Source organism: Ischnura elegans, chromosome 6, assembly GCF_921293095.1.
Source record: "Ischnura elegans chromosome 6, ioIscEleg1.1, whole genome shotgun sequence".
NCBI lineage: Eukaryota > Metazoa > Arthropoda > Insecta > Odonata > Coenagrionidae > Ischnura > Ischnura elegans.
Genome location: NC_060251.1, coordinates 57,196,955 through 57,218,473, shown reverse-complemented (window position 1 = coordinate 57,218,473; position 21,519 = coordinate 57,196,955). Strand labels below are relative to the sequence as shown.

Below are 21,519 nucleotides of genomic sequence, written 5' to 3'. Positions count from 1 at the left end.
AACACTAAAGCTAGAGGCATCGCCGAGACGAGGAGGAATGTAGACAATTTTTTCCTTATTAAAGCTGTTTGAGACCTCTATTGTGGCGGAACAAACTAATAATACATCAATGATGATGAAGATAAGAATTGCGCCTTAAAAACATTCGCTGAAACAGTTTTCCGCGGCATTTCTAAAATTCTTCGGAAGAGAGCTCGCACAAAATCTCCGCGGTAAAATTTACGGTCCTTCGCAAACGGAAAAAAGGGCGGGATTCACCTAGTTACTCACGGCTATCAGCCGCTTGAATCCCACTGCGAGTCGTAATTCTTCAGCTTTTTATGCCACCTCCAGCCTGCGCCTCAAGAAATAAGTTTGCAATCGGATTTTCCGAATTATTCCCGCGTGAAAGACGGGTAGAAGTAAGAATAAGGCTCCATAAACGTTTAGCGATTCTTGGTACTTATCTTACGAAACGCACACTTATACATTCGCAGTTCAACGCTCGAAAGAATATTTCTGAGCGTCGAATTTCTTCTCTGCCGCTATTTGTGCGCCCTACTTTTAAGTTTCCCGTGCATTCGATGGAAATACGTAAGTGATGATAAGGAGACTTTTTATTAAAGTTCGTTCTCCTTCCAAGAAATAAGCGAATAAATACACCATAGCAACTACTCAAATTGATCTACCGCTGACGTTATTTCAGTTGGAGTAATTTCGTTTTCTTGAAAAAATTGAATGAAAGTTGTTTCCATGGAGACAGTAAAAAGATAACTACTCATTCAATAGCAGGAAATGATAAAAGTAATGCGACCACAGTGACTGGAATAGGAGAAATAAAAAGTTAAATATAACATGAAGAATAAGACCAAGTAGTATTATACTATATGAGCTTATAGGTCTCAACGCGAAAAAGTACAAGCACGTAAAAAGCGGGATATCATCAAGTACTTTAAATGACAAAACAATTTAATATTTATATGCACTTTTTATTCAGTCTCGCTTATTATCCAGCACAAACGATATTTAAAAAAACATAGGAACATCACTCCTCATCATTCTTTAATATAAGTTTTTCACTCATTTCTTGGTTCTTACGTAATAAATAACACTGGTTTATGTATTACTTGCAATATTAAGCCTTAACTATGCTATCAATGACTTAAAATTGGTAAAAAATATAGTAATAAATGGGTAATTTTTATTTTCCATTACATTCTAGCAAAATTTGGTGTTGCTAGGTCAGATCTTTCAAATTGACCTTAAATTTATCTCAGGCGATATTTTCTCCACCTCACATGATATATCCTAATTTATCACATAGCATTGAAAGGCATAACCAACGTTAATGAACAAGAAAACTTCACCGAGTTCCCTCACGCTTCACACGGCTCCAACAGAAAAGAGCTCAAGAGTATGGATCCAACCATTTCTATTTTTCTCCCCTCCGGACACATAAATAACACTGACGCATGAATATTAATTTTCAGAAACCCTAAACCCTTCTTAGAATCCGCTAGAATAAATATGCGTGGTTCTTCCTCATTTCAAAATTTCGTTTCCTCGGAATTTTATCATCAGGACAAACAAAGGCTTTGGACTTCAAGGGAGCATTTCGATAACATACTTCCCAGTACTCTCCCTTAGTGATTCATTTTTGTAATTTTTTTAGAAAGTTTGAAGAGGTGAAAGGTTTTCTTACCTAGGAAACCGAATTACCAACGATGGGCGAATCAAGAAAGAAATAGTCAGTAGAATAGCGCAAGCGAGGAGGGCTTTCTACAAAAAGATTCTTCTTACAGCAGAGAATACAAGAATAGAATTAGGGAAAAAATCACCAGATGCTACATATGGAGCATGTTTCTGTATGGGAGTGAGGCTTGAACTTTGAAAGCAGCAGAGACATCAAGAGAAGCAGCATTGAATATGTGGTGTTACCGAAAAATGATGGAGATATAAGGGATCAAAAGAGTAAGTAATAAATATGTACTGAGAAGAGTGGCAGAAAGGAGAAGTATTCTAAAACCTTAAGCAGAAGACGGGACACCTTAGTTGGCCACATTACGAGGCACAGACTGATAAAAAAAATCGTAGAAGGACAAGTGGAAGGGACGGTCCTGAATGAGATACATAAGCCTGAATCACACGATTTTTTTTAAGTGATCACTATCGCGATCACTAGAGTGATCACGCGCAAAATGATCGTCGCCGGCAATTGTTTTTCGCGATCGCGATGATCGCTATTTTTCATCACTCGTCCGGTCGCTATTTCCGTCGCTAAAACCGCCCCTAAAACCCCACATCAGCCAATTAGAACGCATGACCGTATGGTGTGATTGCAGCGCAGCGTTTGACAATTGTGGGAACGACATGGATAAACAAACACGCTATATATTTTCGTGATACGGGTCCTATGACAACAAGCTGTGATATCGGAAATGATGCAAAAGGCGACGGCGGGAGTGACCCTGTGATTCAGAAAAATGATCGCTAGAGCGATCGCTTTTCGCGACGGAAAAAATGATCATGTGATTCAGGCTTTAGGACAGGTTACAAAGGATGTAGAAGAGAATGAATATGTCTCTATGAAAAGGTTAGCGGATAGGTGAGAGAAATGAACAGCTACGTCAAACCAATCTTAGGTTTATTGACTAATGATGGTGATGAGTTTTTTTAAGAAAAGTATTCGTTCTTCAATGAACATCCGCTCACCACCGAAGTTCAATGCACTATAGCATAAATCGGGTGAAAACATGAAAGATTGCGATTTTTTCAGAGGACCCTAAAAATTAACAATCCCCAAAAAAATCATTTTTAAATTCTACTAACCGCCATAAGTGAAGACTTTTGAAATTTTAAGCACAAATATTGGTGGAATGGGAACCTCACGAAAATGGATTATATTACACACATACATTATATATGTGTTAACAACAGTAATGTAAACAGGGAAAAGTCAGGGGAGGACTAAGGATTGTTAAGTCCGTTCCTGTGGCAACGATAAGTGTAATAATTATATAATAATATCGTCTTTATTTATCAACCGAATCAACAACTATAGTCCTTTTCTTAAAATTAACTTGATAATTACTCACATATATCCATACGCTGGATGAAAAAAAACCATACAGGTGAAAATCCAAACCCGCGACACCTAGATTAGCGTGCGAGGACTTTACCCCGCTGCCACCGAGGCCGGCAAAATAGGGCCTGTCCGGGAATTGAACCCGGGACCTCTCGCACCCGAAGCGAGAATCATACCTCTAGACCAACAGGCCTTCGATATACACTCAGTGTCAAGACGTCAAAGTTAGGAAAAGAGGGCGTTTCTGTTTCCAGCATGTGAATATCTTACTGTCTAAACCACGAGCTGCATTGACTCAGCAGGCACAATTTTACTCTGGAAAATCAATCACGCAAATTCCTTTTCATGATTTATATGACATCTGGTGAGGTAATATGTTCCCATGAATCCCACATTATCGTACTTGATAACGTAAATACGCACACTTTAGAACAGGAAACAGAATATGTGATTCCAATCAGGTCAGAAAATTTTTCTGAGGCTACTCAGAAAATTTAGATACAGTAAAAGAAAGAAAATTCAATATTAGGCTGCTTAGTTCATATCGAACGGAATTTAATCTGGGAGATAAAAAAGAAACACTCAAAAGGGCGTTCCCATTCCATATTTCTCCCTCCCCCAATCAAAGCTATAAATTAGATTAAAATCTCCAGATTATAATCATTCGATTGGGACAATTCGAAAGAATTCACCTTCCCGTTAGATACGCGCTCCGAAATCCCAGAATGCGGAAACTATGAATACCTCAAAGGAAAAATTCGAGCTGACAATGGGAGTGACGGATCTTATCAGCAGTTCCACTTACATCGCCGATTTTTGAGCCTTGACGTAACGTTTTCCTTTCATTTTTATCAGCGGGCGTCGTTACTCTTTTTTTTTTCTTCCCCACAACTGCACGGGCTCTTTCGTTTGTTTTTCTGCCTCTCCTCGTAATCTACCAGTGAATGACTTGAGACTCTCACCTGCGCAAGGTCACTTCGTTTATATATATATTTATTTTTCGCCGGGACACCGTCGCAAGGTCGCGCCTTTTTTTCAGTAAATCCTTTCCGCCCACCTTTTTTGCCCGACGGCTGCGAAAATCGGGGAAGGGGAGGAAAACAAACGATATAGGGAATAAGAAATCGAAACGAAATAATAGAGTCAACGAATTAATGCAACATAGTGCAAGCTACTTGTCATTGCATTAATGGATGAAGGCAGTACTTTGCGGAATTTCCAAATTTTAAACTCGGTAAATGAAACAACTTTGTATTTTCCGCACAACTTTAATTATAATTATCATATATTGCCTACCCCACTTGAAAATGACACATGATAGTTACAGTCGGTCGGGGTGATTGTAGCTGTGCGGAAAGTAAGAAGCTGTTTCATTTACCACAGTCATTTTTACCACAATTGCCGATATTTGCTTTATGCCAATTTTGCCAATTCAGGTGGGGCAAAATTAGGGAACTATTTTATCTTCCATAATAATAAATAATTACAGATACTGTCGTACAGGGTATTTATTACCATTCGTCAAAATGGTGAGACACCCTTTGGAAGCTATTTATACGACATGTAACACGAACGGTGGGCGTTGCATTGTTTCCGTTCTTACGCGAAATTTCACGCGATTCAGTACCATATTGATTCGGTACCTGGAAATAATGAATAATTAAAAGAAAAATTGGCAATTTCCCGCGAGAAAAATTCCCATCAATAAACCCAAAAACAATTTTTTTATAAAAAGGGAGATATTCTTATCGCTGACATCTGAGAGGTGATACTAGATATTAGAGAATTTTATGACCCAGAGGTTATGTCACCTACTGTTCTCGGCTTCAACCCTGCCGGCTTTAAGAAAATTCTCATAATATTAGAATATATATTATACTTTTCCCCAAAGAGAGTATTCCTAGCGCAATAGTAGGACACTTTTCAAAATCAAGACAATATTCTTAAATTCAGTATATTTTTGGGGACATTACTCTGGTGGGATCCTCCTTCAAAATAAAAAAAAAATGTAATCGGCACCAATTCAAGAAGTACCTTAAAAAAATCGGGCGCCTCTCTAATAAAGAAAATCCCTTTTTCATTTTTCATCGTATAAGAGAAAACAAACCACCCTGATTAGGCCTTTTGCGGCCATACTTTAATATTTTGTCAATTGATTAACTAGGATAGGCCGTGAAAATAAGTCTAGAATAAATTCTTAGAGACTAGATAAGAGAAAATTTACCTCACCAATTTTAACCGGAAAGAAAAGTTAACAACACTAATTTCTACTAATGTCGTTAAATTTTTAGCGCACAAGTTTCCTAATCAATACGACTCAAACAGTAACCGGCTTCACTACTCACTCCTATCTGTACTTCCATTATGAACTTCCTCCCATTTACCACTAAGTTTTCCGCGAAAATCTCAGAGTGCAAAGATAAGTTCTACTTAAACGACAAAATAATTCACCTACCTCTACCAATGGCCAGGTTCTCGACATAAATTGCGAGTTATGCTTGAATGTCGCAGTGTGTGAAAACCCAGTAATCTTAGTCACACAATCAAGTCCATCCGCTGTTAGTCATGCTCTTCACAATTACGTTTTTACTCACTTGGCCCGAAGCGGAAAATAAAGCAAAGTTTTCCCTCTCACGTTAAGCTGAGAATTTAGGCACGCGTGAAGGCCGATCGATCTCATAATAAAACAATGCTCCCAAGTAACAGCAGAGGAGGGAGTGTGGATTTTTTGTCCTCCCGACCTCCAAATATCCCTCCTTTCGCACCACCCAATGCTCTCACACCAAGAGCGAAGGGGAAACTGGATCGAACGTGGGTGGAACTGATCGATTAGCAATATATATCCGTGCGGTAGATAATAATGCGTGCCACTCTACAGCAACGAGCGTTTGGCAACATCTATCTCAATCGACGAATCATATTTCAGAGAAAATTATAAAGAGGATATGAATTTATCGTTCTTGGACGTCTCCGTTCATTAAGAACACACAAGAAAGTTCATATGAGAGGGTAAGAAGCCAAGGAGTAGGATTGCTATCTTTTTTTCTACATAGAGTTAAGTACAAAAATTCGGTAAAGAAAACAACGATATCAACTAGATATTTAGTAATGCATTTAATTTTCCACTCCATGTCAGCACTGGACAGAGACGCACTCGTATCACTTTGGCAACCAATTTTTTGTATATTTCTCCCAACAATTAACTGTACCTATCTCTGTTTAGAAAAAAAAATCACTTGTACCCCTTCGCTTCTCAACCCCACATATATATTTGAACTTGATATCACATTGGTTCTCAAAACAGTTACATTAATACGAACAACAACAAACAAACGTCTTGTAAGAGGTTTATCATACTGTTAAATTAAAACCTTTCACGGTTGAATCGACTCTTTTGAATCCAATCTTTTTAAAAAAATAGTGAACTGGATTTCTTAATTTCGGTAGGAATACTATACTACAATCTGGCCCCGGCAACACACAAAGATTTTTTTCGTACAGAAAGTTCCAGCAAAAAATTTATAACATTTAATACTACCTTATTGTGATTACTGGTTAACTTAAAAAAATTCTTAAAAATGCTCTCCTAAAAAATTGGGAAAACGGACATACTGTCCTTTACTTCCGAGGTACAGATAATTATATTTGAGCTTGATAAGTGGGCAACAATTAATTATGTGACGCGCTTTGGGGGGAGGGGGTCAAGCCAATTCCTACCCAAACTCATGTGGGGGGGTCTTGGCAACTATCACGTAATTTATTTTGCAAGATAGTGTCAAATCGTTATTCGTAATCTTAAATACTATTCTTAACTAATCCAAAATAAAAATAATTTAACAAATTGTTTTTATAAACGCAACGGAATGAAGAATAGATTAACGTATTTACACTGGAAATACGCATTTCGAACGATCTCACGAGAGAATAGAGGGAGGGGGTGAGCTAAATTTCACGATATCTCACGTATCTATCTAAATTTCACAGGGGGGATCGGAGGATCCAGAAGTCGCCAAAACGTAATTGATGGACGTCCCCTAACACATGACTTCGATAACTCTCTTTTCGAATGTGTTTATCAGAGTGTATTATTGTCTTCAAATCTGATATCTTTAATTTTCTATTTTTAATTATTTTCACCTTTTTTTGGAGTAAAAAGTGATTGTTTCTCGTATCTTTGCATTCTGGTCTTTGTAGATAAGGCGCCCCAACTAACATGGGAAGATTTAATCAGTAGTTTCATTTCTATCCTTCAAATGACGTTCGTCTTACCAGCTTACCACTCAATCATATACCTTATACGTATGTGTTGGCTTACTGCGGTGTTTTCTGATAAAAATTCAAAACGTATGCATCTTATGAGGAACACTTGCAACTCATCGGAAAAAATACCTCTCATTTCATGATGTATGCAATCAAATAAGATATGTTATGGGTTTAAATTATCCTACTTCAGACTATAAAATGAAAATTAATGTAATCAGCCATTTAGAATGGATTGATGCTGGACAAATCATGAAATGTAATGAACAAATAATGATAATAATGATGATAATAATAATAATAAAAACAGATAAAACTATAGTTAATAATAGTCCAGATATAGTGTTGATTGACAAGAAATATAGAACTTGCTACATAGTTGATATTGTCGTGCCACTGTCGCATAACATCGAAAAGACATTTACAGGAAAAATTAACAAGTACCAAGAATTGGCAATAGAAATAAAAAGAATATGGAATATGGAACAGGTTTATATAGCTCCAATTGTCATCTCAGCTACCGGTATCATTCCAAAACATATACAAAATAGTTTCAAAATACTCAAACTCCATCCAAATACATACATCAAACTGCAAAAGGCTGTAATAATTTCAACCTGTCATATTACGAGAAAGTTTCTCAACCCAATTAAACAGTAAAGAGTTACCTTGGTGAGAACCCGTGCTCTTAACACTAAAGCTACTCAGTGAAAACTGAAGAAAATTAAAGAACAAAATATAATAATAATAAATAAATATGCAGAACTTGCAGCAGTTATCAAAGCCTTGTGGGAGATGCAGTCAGCAGATATATGCCAAATAGTGATAACAACAACAGGAATCACACCGTGCGAAGTTTTTCACCAGCTAAAGAAGCTTAACTTGGAGAAAACTCTGCCAAAAATTAAAAATCAGTCATCCTGGACACCTGTCATACTGTCCGACGGTTCCTTTCAACAGAATATTACTGAACTAATAACAAAACATAGTTGAGCTTGACCTGGTCCGTTCACTGTGAACAAACCTTGCAAGATAGCAAGAAGGAAAAAGGAAAATAATAATGTTTCCGGTGAGGTATACAATGAGGAACAATACAATATAATGTAAATATATTGTCCTTGGACGTCTTCATTCAATAAGAACAAACAACAAAGTACATATTTGTTAAAGCGATCGATCGAATGATCAGTAATAGGGACGACACAAATGATCGCGTGATTCAGGCTTAACCGAAAATGAATAACTTCATTGCAAACCGCGGAAGTCCCCGACCTCACATCGTTGGGATATTATAATATCATCAAAAATATTTTTGGTGCGTCACACTGGTTTTCTCAAGACTGTTGCAGTAAGTCCTCCCAACAGAGCTCGCGTCTTGAACTCCATAAGAAGGTGATGGGGATAAAAGCAATATCACTAAGTTGGAAAAAAGAATATTTAATTGAAGTTTGTCAGGAAGATTAAGTTTTACGTCACATGATGAGGTTCTATTAAGTCTTCCGGAATATTAAATTTTGTGGGAATAAAATGATTACTCGGAATAAACTAAAATAAAGTCACATTTACTGGAATTTACGAAGCTACAAAGGTAGTACCTTGATGTCGATACAATTTTTCCAAATGAAGTTGAGTGGAATAAAATTTAAGGCCTAGACGTTAATAATACTAGTCTTCTAGAATTGACTCAATAAATTTTAATTCTTCATTATGAAAGCTGAGTTTATTTCATTTTATCTTCAGCATGAAAACAGCGCACATATGGCCTTTAAAACGGGAGAGTCTAATGAATAACAACTTTGGACCAGCGCAAACACCCATACCATGAATAGAGGCAACTTACCCTGGATGGATTCGAACCCGTGACCTTCAATTTAGCAGGCATGGACTTTATCCACCGCCATTGAGGCCGCGACTTAGCATCACTACCCTTTTCTCCTCTTTAATCACACGCATTGTAAACAGGCGTAAAATTCTCAATACGATGCAAAATACCGTATACTTCAAGGTCTAACCAGTTCCTTCCGGTACTAATTCAAGACATTTCAAGATTCATCTGGTGTCCTTTCCGCAATAATAGAAAACAGTAAATTTAAAGCGACCAATAAATGATTAGAAGCACTGCGTCTCGCTATTTAAATAAGAAAATGGTAAATATAGGTCCTCTAATCACAATCCCACTGCCTTTTATCTTTTGAAACCTTTCTATCATATACGAGCTATATTTAACTCGGGAGAGATATTATCTCGTGCAATGCTAAATCTTTTGTTTTCTTGGTGACAGCGATCATCATGTTTTTCTCGTACCCGATGTCGATAAGATACGCTGACGTTGCCGCAGGCGGAAAGTCGGCCAATAATGCGAAAACCGAAGGTATTGAATCAACGAAAGCTTATATTGTCCTTGATATGTGTTCACGAAAGTACATAAATCGTTTCCTCGTATTTGACAAATTCTTTAGTCATGCACTCGTCCAAAATAGCATCGGAAAATTGAAGAATATAACGCAACCGTAGCTTAAACCTTATGGTAGGACTTCTCATCCCTCTACCAGCTCTAACGCACTTGCATGTAAATCATTATCGATTGTGGATATAAAGGTTACCAAGCAGGTTATAGATTTGAGAAAAAAATCCCAAAAACATAAATATTCGTTCTCGTTTTAATTTTCCTAGAATTAGGTTCCCATGTCGATAAAGGAATCGTCTTCAATTCAGTTACAAATGATCTTGTTTATACACATCCACAATGAGTTAATTTCCTTATCAATTTTTAAACATACGCTGGAAATATGTTTTCGAGAGTGGTACGCAAATAGCATTTTTAATACATCATGGCTTCATAAGTATCTTTCCATAAGACTATTCATGGTAAAACATACAGCACTGGGTCCTTTGGAGTGAGAACACTTTTACTACGGTAGTTTACAAAACAATGTAAACATGTCGTTACCGTTTTACACAATTCTATTTTGAGTGAGAGAGGGGATTGAAATACTATCGAAATAAAGAAATAATTTAACTGACATTATGAGGTTAATTATGAGTAAAATATCAATAATTCATTGCCAATACATTAGTAAAAGAGTATCATCTAAAAGTAACTCAGGAATTGTTTTGCCGTAATGTTTGATAGCGTACCCATACTTTAAGCCATTTACTCCTGATGGCTAACTATATTTTTCTCTAGTATTTGCAGTTTTAGCTGACGAAAATACATAAAATGCTTCACTGTTATGCGAGTACTACAGCGCGTAAGAGAATCAGGCCTTATTTTTCATACATAAAGAAGTATTTTATCTTTTCGCTCAAGACCCACGATCACAACTACAGGTACATTGATATAGGTACTTCTGTCGTTACAGAATAAAAGAGCGGTATCTACAACTTCATACCATAATAAGAAATAAGTAACCTGAGAAATGGAAAATTTACAAAGCGAAGAGCGCAATTAAAAGTTGAGACTCAAGCATTCGCGAGGAAAAAGATACTTTTCCAGCTGCCATCCGGTTTTGCAGCAATCCTCACCTTCACGCGCTCATCTGAGGTCGTACAATAATTTGCCTCTACGTCACTGGGTAAACCAATTATCCACTGCAATCACATCATAATTGAATATAAGCAAACTACTGAGCTTTTGTTGCGTAACAGTGCGATAAGTTTCGTGGTAAATGTATGATATTACTTCTTCGGTTGTGGATTTTCTCGCAGTGAATTAGATGAATAGCTAGGCGTGGTCGGATAGGCGTCGTTTTCTGTTGGCATCCTGCTACTAGCGCGCTCATGCATATTTTGTAAAAAAAGACTGCACAAAATTACTCTTATTCCTTCCCAGTCGTACTTCGGTGGATAAATAAGGATACTGAAAAATTCAATCGATAAAAAAATAGGCAGGACGTGTAAGAAGACAAAATGACTCGTGGTCGAACAGTTGTTTCCAAATTTGGATATTTACCAATAAATACTTTTCACATGGGATTATATAAGAATTAGACTGAATGTAATGCGGCATCATTAATGTGCAATCATACTTTTTATGCATGCATCCAGTACTTCATGGCATGTCATTGAGGAATTCATAATGAATTTAGCTCAATACTTATTTTTGCATGCATGCAAATGTAAGTGTACCACTATACCTGATATGTGTAGAAAATACATTGGAAATAATATGTCGACAGCAATCAACAATTGAATAATCACATAAAGCAGCCAGATAGAGCATTCCATCTATTAGTAATGATGTTATGCCTGTATGGCTCAATACCTGCAAAACATATATAACTAGTGAATATAATTGACAACATAATTAGATGAAAATGTGTATAGCTATCTTTTTGATTTTTGCTTTAAAAATAACGATAATTCTGTTCACTGAGGATTAAAATGGAAAACCTTTAAAAATATTTGCAATAACGAAACGTTGAAAATATATCAAAGACCTTAGAACAAAACACAATATGCAACATGAGAAATAGGGATGAATCATTGAATGCTATTCTTAAAGCTTCACAGGGTATTATTTAATTTTTACTTACTAAATAAGTTGAGATAAGAAAAGGAATTGCAAATTTAAAGGCAACTCGTGAAAATGGTCCATCCTTAATTCTGACAAGAGTGAAAGTCAAAAGCAGATGACGTCAAACAGTTTCTACCGGTTCCGAATAAAAAATTTGAGGCCAATAAAACTGTAGCAGTGACTACAAATATCAAGTACGATTTAAGAACTTACATTCAGGGCGACGATATCTGAGAAAATATGTAAATACGAGAAAAATGGAGACAAGGTCCAACTTTTCTGCAAGACGTGAGTCATCTTCAGGTAAACAAGACATGCAAACCTCACTGAGATAGGCAATAGGGATAGGAGAGGTTCACCAAACACGATGTTCCCTGATATCCATGAGCATGTAACCATCGAGACGGCTCGAGACCAAAGTCATGAATTTTCCATCTAAAAGATTAACCGAAATAGATAAGTGAAAAACTCTTGAACTATTGAACTGTTGAATCTGATGAGAAGGAATTATAAAAAAATAAAGCCTGAAATCGATCGATTCGGCTCTCACTTGGCGAAATTACATGCCGAATGAAGATTTGTAAATTTTCACTGATAATTTAATTGGCACGAAGCGCTTCGACGCAAAGCCGTCATTCTCGAGTATTTCGAGTACTGGAATACTCGATCAGACGATAAATACCACTTAAAAAATCCGTGAAACTTTAAAACGATTGTATATTTCCGTAAAAAGGCCTATAATTGACGAAATTATATGCTTCACGAAATTAACTCCGATAACATGATCTGAAGAAAACCAGGAAATATGGGAAAATTTCAATACGTACTTTCAGGAGGACGATATCCGCGCGGGAAAAGACGTAGACGATGACCAACTCCTCGGCAAGACGCGAATCCTCTACAGGTAAACAAGGCACGCACACGTCACTGATAAAAGCCATAAGGATAGCAGAGGAACATCAGGGACGATGCACCCTCATATCCAAGAGAGAGAGTAAACCATTCGATTATTATCCTTAGAAACAAGTCACATCGGATAGACTAACCTCCGGAGACATACACTGGACACACAATCACAGGCGATACTCTTCTGGGAATATTCTGAACATGGAAATGCTTAAACGGACCCGCCAATCGCCGCCGGAGTCAATGTGTTACTGAAAGACATAAGAAGAGCGAGTATTTCCGATTTATCTCCGACGAATACCTCCTTCATTAACGTCTGCATTGCCCGCGGTGGTGCTTGGAGGGGGGCGATGGTCACCTCTCGGGAGAGGGGAAAGAACTGGTGCGATCCGGTCGTAGCGAATCGAGACGGACTGCTCGCGGGGAAACCCCAAGGAAGAAAAAAACGAAATAAAGGAAAAAATAAATGTAAAGGTGGAATGCAACGAGAGGAATAGGAGGCAGGAGATGAATTTTATTGAAGCATTCTACCGATTGAGTTAGGTTTCCTAGGAGTACTTAAGAAGCATTCTCGTAGCCTCCCCACCTCTTCCTGCACTTGATACACCTAATACTTCATAACACAATCACATGGTGAGCAGCTAACCAGCTAATGGCATGAATTTTTTGAAGGCGGGGATCGGGCTGGAGTGGTGTTTACAGTATTGGCTTCCCACCCCGTGGGCTCGGGTTCAAATCCCGGCGGTGGCAGAGAAACCCCGCTTGAATTTTGTGTGAAGGATATTTCAAGCACATCACTCCGTCCGTCGGATGGGACGTCAAGCCGTGGTCCCCTTGGCGCCTTTCTTTAAGAGCAGGCTAATGCCGGCGCCGGGTTTCTCTCCACCCTTCTTTCTCCTACCCTTCCCTCATGGCGCAAATAACCTCAGCTGCCGGTCGCTTCTTTCAAATATCATACCACCATAGCATTTTCAAGGCAAAGAATGCATACTAAGGAACGCTTGGCAAACATAGTAGTTACATAAACTCTCTCTCCATACCCATAGAGGAGATGAATTAAGCACTGAATAAATGAAGGAATCCACATCTACGTAGGTTCTACCCCGCAATCCTACTTAACAGGCGTGTTGCTGGAGTGTATGGGCACCAGCCGTTTATAGAGAGAACTGAATTGTAATAAAAAGCACCAGTTCGAGATATTTGACAGCTGAATCCCACCTACCATTAATTAAAACCCTTTATTGGACGAAGTATTTCGAAAAGGTAAATTCACTACCAGATTATCATTTTTATCACCTAAAAAACAGCACCATAGTGATGGTAACATCTTTATAAGCTAAATAGAACTTACGAGACGCACAAACGCGCAAAATAGGGTAAATTAATCAGGTTGAGTAAAACGCATGAACTAGAATCACCTTCCTTAACAATGATTCCACCCACGGAAGTAATTGCTTCACTTTCCCCACATCAACCTGCAAGAATTTTTAGAATCAGCGTGACTTGGAGTTTCCTTAGCCTATCCCATTGATCTCTTCACATAAAGGAGTTTAATAGAGTGAGGAGGTGGGTAGTTTTTGGAGTTAAGGCAGAGACGATGCCTGCAGTGAATATCCGCTCCTCAAAGACCCGTAAATACCACAAATGTGAGTGATCTGGTAAAAAATATCTGGTACGTAAATTTCTAGCTATTGATAAGATAATAGGAAAATTATAGAATGGATGTTTTTTCCCTTAAGTGGATAATGTGCTGTACCGTTTGAAAAAACAGCTCCACCAAAAACAAAATGGTTCATAAAAATAGCTTATTCAACATACAATGACCTCATAAGTATTTTACCATTACATTGTTTATTTTAAAACATACAATTTTGTGTATCTCCTTGTGATACCAAATTTATTACACCAATTAACTAATCAGCTGAATCATGTCTTTACCATTTCGCATTATTATATTTTAAGTAAATGATTTAAATGCAAATATACACTGAAAAATATTAAACGACACTATGTAGATGATTATGCGAACAATATCAATCACGCATTTTCAATATAACTGCCAGGATACCAAATATTCTTTCGCACTCCAGTATAAGGAAGAAAAAAATAGAATGAACGAGAAGATATTAGGCATACATGAGACAGGGTACTAGCGTAAACCACCATAAATGGAAAATCGATTGAAACTGCAAATATAATCAATGAATAATTCGCGATGAATATTTGTTACTTTTACTCATTGAAAAATTAGCATCGTAAAAACTTTAGCAGTTGATAGTGCACTATTACGTTCATACCATATATTCCTCATTTCCACGGTAGAGGTAATTACTGAGGCCAGTAAATGTGAACTCTTAAGGAACACCCCAGGGACCAATTTGTATTCACCCTCGCGGAGACGAGGAATTTCTTCCACCGAATGTAAATATGAACTACCAACATACACGATTCTTCGAATAGTACCTATAGATCTCGGTAGACTAATGAGGAAACCTATTAGAGCAAAAAACCAATCGTTTAAGGCAAAGAGGATGACAAAAAAGGCAACTACTTCTAACCCGTCATCCGTCAACGTTCTTCCGTCGACGTTTTCCGTACATTTACTCGGCGTCCAAAAGATAGCGATTCGTTCGGCGAAGCAAATCAATCGCGGCTTCTATCCTCGCATCGCCACCTCCGCGGGATTCCATCGGTGCCGTACTCTACCAGTAAATTTATATATGGCATGGTAATTTTCTCTTGCATATTAGATGAATTTTCTCTTGCATATTCATTCATTTCTGCTAAGAAAGGTGTTATAAACGTTTTCAAATAAAGGTATATTGCATGTAATTCTTATGCGTTATGAGAGAAAGTGTGTTATGAAAGTGTGTGTGTTAAGAAAAGTTATCCATGTGTAAGTTACTGTAAATTCACAATCGAATGCAATTGTCAAGAAAACAAATCACTCAATTAAACGAAATAAATGTATTTTTTATGTATGCTAGCACCAGTCATGTTCTAAATAGTGTATGATGGTAGCCCCAAAACCTTTGAACAAAGGGGTACCTGTATATTCCACAATTATTACAGGTTTTTTTAAATTTTTCTCGATGTAATGTATTGAATATAAGTGGAATAAAATTATATTCTTATTATTCGCACTTCAAGCCCCTAGCACACTTTTAGCTTTTCATGCTTTGAGCCCTCATATCACGAATATACCTCTCTTCATAAATACTGGGTGCTCGTCAGAAGAGGGCTTTGGACTTGAGTGGTATCTACCCGACCTTCCGCACCTTGTGTGGATGTCTCCAAGGTTCTCCTAAAGCCTTCACGCGATTTGATAAAACAAGCTTTTTTAGCAGTTAGAAGGAGGAAAAAGGATTTATGTGCAAGGAGAATCTATATACTGTAAAATAACTTCCGATCATTCACTCACTAACTAAGTCATACAAATATTTGGGGATGAACGATAAATAATGAAAATGAAATATTTGTTCAAATAAAAAAAGAACATTCCACAAATTGATGATGATTCTTTGAATTACAATTTAAATGTTACAAAAGTAATAAAAATATAAAATTACTTTTTACTGGAATGGTAATTTAAAAACATTAATGAAATGTCCAATAAAAGAAAAAAGTATATATATGTTTTAAGTGTGTATTGTTTTGATTTTCTATCGAAAAATGTAAAAAAAATTCCAGTTTTTAGTTTCTAATTCACCCAGACAGCACGTTACACCAACAACGATACATATGCACTATTTTAATTTTTTTATTGTAAACTGGCTGTTTGGGGTGAGGCAAGGCTTACTGGTACAGCACAATATTCGCTATCCAAGGAAAGACGAGATACGGCAAAAAATCACTGAATCGACCCCCTTAGAAACCGCCTGAAACCCTTGGAAAAATTATCGAAACACTTACTTTCCCATTTTCTATCCGTGATGGTGTTGCAAACTCCCTCTATGCCACTAATTTCTGGGGGCACTTGTTAAAAAAAACCGGATTTTTCAAAAATATCATTTTTCGAATCTACACCACGGGGTACTTGGAGAAACCAATTTTCAGATCGATAGGAGCACTTTTAATTTTGGCCAAATCTGCACGATTTCGCGAATTATTATATCAACCACGGAGGAGGATACGGAGTTATGCCATAGAGAGTGGCCTGTATAGGCCACAGGCCTTTTTTGTGCGTTCTGGGGGAAGGAGCCCTTCAACGGTCGAAAGGGATTAAGTAAATTTCAAGCCTATTACGCCGACGTAAACCTCTCTGGTGCGCGGAGTTTATTTTTCAATTTTTGCGTAACGCACCATTTTATTTAAACTTGCGATATTCCTTTGAAATTTTCAGGGTACATAAAATAAATCTTACCCTAAATATATCCGTACCTCAAAAGTATTTATTTTTATTGTTATTTATTTAATAAAATTCATCCCCTCCCTCCTTGTTGCATTCCACCTTTGCAATTATTTTTCCCTTATTTCGTTTTTTATATAATAAGTATTATCAACATATGAAGCATTACTCAGGTAACGCAAAAACAACGATCGAGTGAGAGTAATTCTTAGATTCCCGCTGTCTAGGGAAAACCCAATAACCACGGCATTTATTTAAACTATGTAAGAGACAAGGAACGATACCGCTTTGCGTCATTTAAATTGGAACTTTAGAATAATTTAATTTATTAACCTAGTTATGAAAACGAATGCTGTCGTCGCAATCATCCAATTAATCTCAATCACGTGCTCTCTGATTTCGTCATTTCAACCTTGGTCGCATCAGAAAAATTTCCACACAGAGTACTTGTTTATCTTGTTTGACACTTCACTAATAGGGTATATTGAATATTTTTTTGTATTGTAAACGTTTGTTTACCGTTTCAAATATGTTTGCATTGACGCAATCGAAGGGTTAGGTGGAAGAGGGAACTTATTGGTCTCAACCTCGCCCCCGAATAAATACATTATAATGATTAGTATTTTTATAAAAATTCATCTTCATCACACTTACTCTTGCTCACAAATGCATACTGCGCTTAACCCCTTCCACTTAGATTAATTTTATGATTATTGTGCTATTATTCTCCATTTATTTTTTCTGTGATTTTCTTTTAAATGATATTTCGTAATCAACGTAGAACCGTAAAATAAAATGTTATTATTAAACATTGAGAACAGCTATCGCTACCCGAATAAAATCATTTTAATCCTTCCAATGCATCATTTTTCATGAAATATTAATTATTCATGTATTCCATGAATGTTTTGACATTGTTAAGCTTAATGAAAATAATTATATTGTTCCTCTAAATAGTGCTAAAATTATGAAAATCCTATGACGAGTTACACTCGTCAATGAGTGGTTAGGCATCGAAAGTTCATGACGAGCTAGACTCGTCATTAGAGCGCTAGGGGTTAGAAACGAACAACACGCCTCTATTTCAAAACGCGTACCACCTGGACGCAGGCGAAGACGAGATATATGCGCCAATTACAATAAGGAGAGACGAAAGTGAATCAGATTGGCATCTGAACACTCGCTCCAGCTGAGTCATAGTCATGGGGATATTACATAACCGTGCCTCAGTGCTCAAATCGCTTGGTATACGCGCCAAACGATAAAACTTGGACGCTTTAACTCGCTCCGAACAGCAAGTTCCATTGCTCAAACTAATGGCACACTCGTGTGTGGTTGCGTCCGACTGTGAAGAAATTGTAAGATGTCTAGGCTACGGGAAGGAGGATAAGGATCGATAGAGCTGCGGGCAGTCCGCTTTGGAAACTGCGGGATATAACTACGGGTGTACGGTTAGGGCAACGGTAACTTTGGCCATCAATAGAGAAAGCAAGGTGACTAGATAAAGAAGGCCCAAGTCCGTCGCGTAGAATATTGACCCATGCTAAATCCACGAAGATTACAAAGGGGGATCCTGAATTAGACCTCTAAATATGTTGTCACTGGGGATGGCAATCGAAACTAAACGAAAGCTAAAACGAAAAATGCGATAGTGGTTGGCGTAACATGGTGAAACTCCTTCATGATGCACAAAGGTTAAGAAAAGACTTAGCTGTTTCACAAAATAAAATATATTTGCGACCGGTTTCGATACAGCCAGATGATGATACGCTGTATCGAAACCGGTCGCAAATATATTTTATTTTGTGAAACAGCTAAGTCTTTTCTTAACCTTTGTGCATCACGGAAGCTAAAACCATTAAAATTTCAATAGTTTCGTTCCCGGGAGCGAAATGCAGAAACGAAATGGAAAATAATTAAACCCGGGGAGCTAAACTCAGGGTCGAAACGAAATCGGAGTCAAAACTACTTCGGGTCGAGACTAAACTAAACCTCTGGGACGAAGCGAAACACAGGTTATGTTTCGCCCCGGAGGTACCACGCGCTTAACCTTCGAACCGTTTAGTTTCGACCAACACACCGAGTACGAAGTATGGTTGAATGAAGTAGAGGTTCGCGTTTCCACCCATAGATGCATGGGGCACTTTTCCACTCAAAATGCGCAACGGAGTATTCAGTTGCAAATAGACGAAGCTAATTGAAGCTAATTCTGTCATGGAATCGAAGCTAATTCTGTCATGGAATCGAAGCTAATTCTGTCATAGAATCGAAGCAAATTCTGTCATAGAATCGAAGCTAATTCTGTCATGAAATGGGTCGAAACTATTCTCTTTTATCCCCCTCCACTCAACTTCTTGGATCGAAACTTAACTATGAACAGCAGAGTTCCGATTAATTTTGTTTCGTTCCCGGGAGTAAAGTTTCGTCAACTCCTTGGTGATTTTAATTTCGTGCGGGAACGAAACTAAACCTAGGCCTCGTATTCGTTTCGTTTCCCTCCGCGTCGAAACGAAAAATTTTCGTTTCGTTTCACTGGCCATCCCTGATTACCACCAATCGCGTATTTAAATGGGCTTACCACAGTTGCCACTCGTGTCGCTGACGGAGGAATTGCTCCGAGTTTTACGGGGAAATAAGGAATGACTAGGGGTATTAACAAAAATTTATATACGTTTCGATATAATCGATCAAATTCTATACTTTTCAATCCTATTCCTCGAATTACAAGCATTACCTATACTGCAAAATATTGGAAGAAAGTGAATCGCATTGCACTCATCTCCCCGCGGACATTTTTGAAAAATGATTAAAATGCAACAGATATGAGCCTTCAATGGGATGGAATTGGGCCTCCTCTATGCAGTCCCTCTGAGAGAATGCAAGGGTCTACATAAAGAAGGACCCAGTCCGTCGCGTAGAATTTAGAACTATGCTAACATTTCACTAGAATCATTATTTTTTTTAACGCGTGCAAAGAAGAGCTGTCAGGTATGTGAAAGGTCGTTACGATAGTCTTGTTAGTGTAGCTGACCTCTTAGATAAACTCGCATGGGAATCTCTGTCGGACCGTAGATTGAAAAGTAGACTAAACCTTTAAGATAAATTCAAAAGCAGTGTCTTTTCTAACGAAGTTAACCATATCTTACGGACGCCAACATACTACGGAAGATCAGATCATATAAATAAAATAAGAGAGATAGATTGTAGAACAGACAGATTCAGAATGCCTTTTTTTCCATGATCAATACGAGATTATAACGGCAGCGATAGAACTCATAAATAGGTTGCATGACTTGTAGAGTAGCCTACTAACCTATGTAAAACTAAATGCATGTTTCTTAATTTTATTTTTATTTCTAACAGCATATGGTAGTGTAATTTGTTAGTACACGTGGCGTTTTTTGCACCGTGTGGTGTGCATGTGGGAGTCCAATTGCATGCTACATGCTGGTGATTGATCACCCCCTGCGAAACACCCTAGAGGTGGCTCGCAGGGTATTATGCAGATGTATATTATATCGCTATTAAAAACGTCCCAGCATGGCGATGAGTTCAAAGCGATCCATTGAATTCCATTGCTTGGTATTAAGAATTTGCACTTCTCAGGAATAATTACTATTAAAGTGTTCTACCGATTAAGGTAGGTTTCCACAAAGTAATTAAGATGCATTTCTTAAGCCTCCCCTTCCTTCAAGCACTGCCCTCTTCAATTGACTTAAAGGCCTATCTCCTTTCATTTCATCTAAAAATTCTATTCTCTTCCTTTCTATCCTTCGTTTACCCAACATTCTACCCTCTAACACTCATTTCATCATCCCTTCCCCGCTAAGTACTTCCTCCATCCATACCTTCTCCCTCCTCCTTATTTCATCTTAAAGCTGCCTCTCCTCACCCACCATGCCCAGCACTTCGTCGCTCCTCCTCCTCTCCGTCCACATGACCTTCTCCATTCTTCGCCACACCCACATCTCGAATGCCTCCAGTCTTCTCTCGTCCTTCTTCCTAAGTGTCCTTGTTTCCGCACCGTAAAGAGCTACGCTCCAAATCAAACTCATAAAAAAATATGTGAATTGGATTGATTATATCATCCCGAATGAAAATCTCGGTTCATATCCCAGAATCCATTCGCAAATAACTTTGCACGTTTTCAATCTTAGATAGTTTAAATTTCAACCGAACGATCCGTTTGTGAGCTATCCGTGCATGACGCCTGATCAATCACAATAGGAGTTAAACGGATACTCAATCAAAATTGGTGATGGCAAAAATACCTAGCCATCGCATAATTCTTACAAAGCTTTTGTAAAATGTTCACAGATGCCTCAAATTTTAAGTCCGCATTTCGCTAGTACGACAGTCTAAAATATTTTGTTACACATTCATGTCATCAAATTTATTCACAAAGGATTCAGAAAAATTTGGGAA

The 21,519-nt window shown here is 37.7% G+C and overlaps 1 protein-coding gene and 1 non-coding gene across 5 annotated transcripts in view; both read right to left on the bottom strand.

The window, feature by feature from the left end:
- Window positions 1-21,519, bottom strand: part of LOC124160746 — a 526,295-nt gene that overhangs the window by 194,204 nt on the left and 310,572 nt on the right. Inside the window, exon 1 of one of the 4 annotated variants that reach the window (XM_046536752.1) lies at window positions 12,668-12,980. The exons of the other annotated variants lie outside the window; for them this stretch is intronic. The gene's annotated coding sequence lies outside the window, so the exon portion shown is untranslated. Of the gene's footprint in view, window positions 1-12,667; window positions 12,981-21,519 lie in introns of those variants that run through there. 4 annotated transcript variants of the gene reach the window in all.
- Trnap-cgg lies at window positions 3,186-3,257 on the bottom strand. The gene has a single exon. It is a non-coding gene; the product is annotated as a tRNA-Pro (tRNA).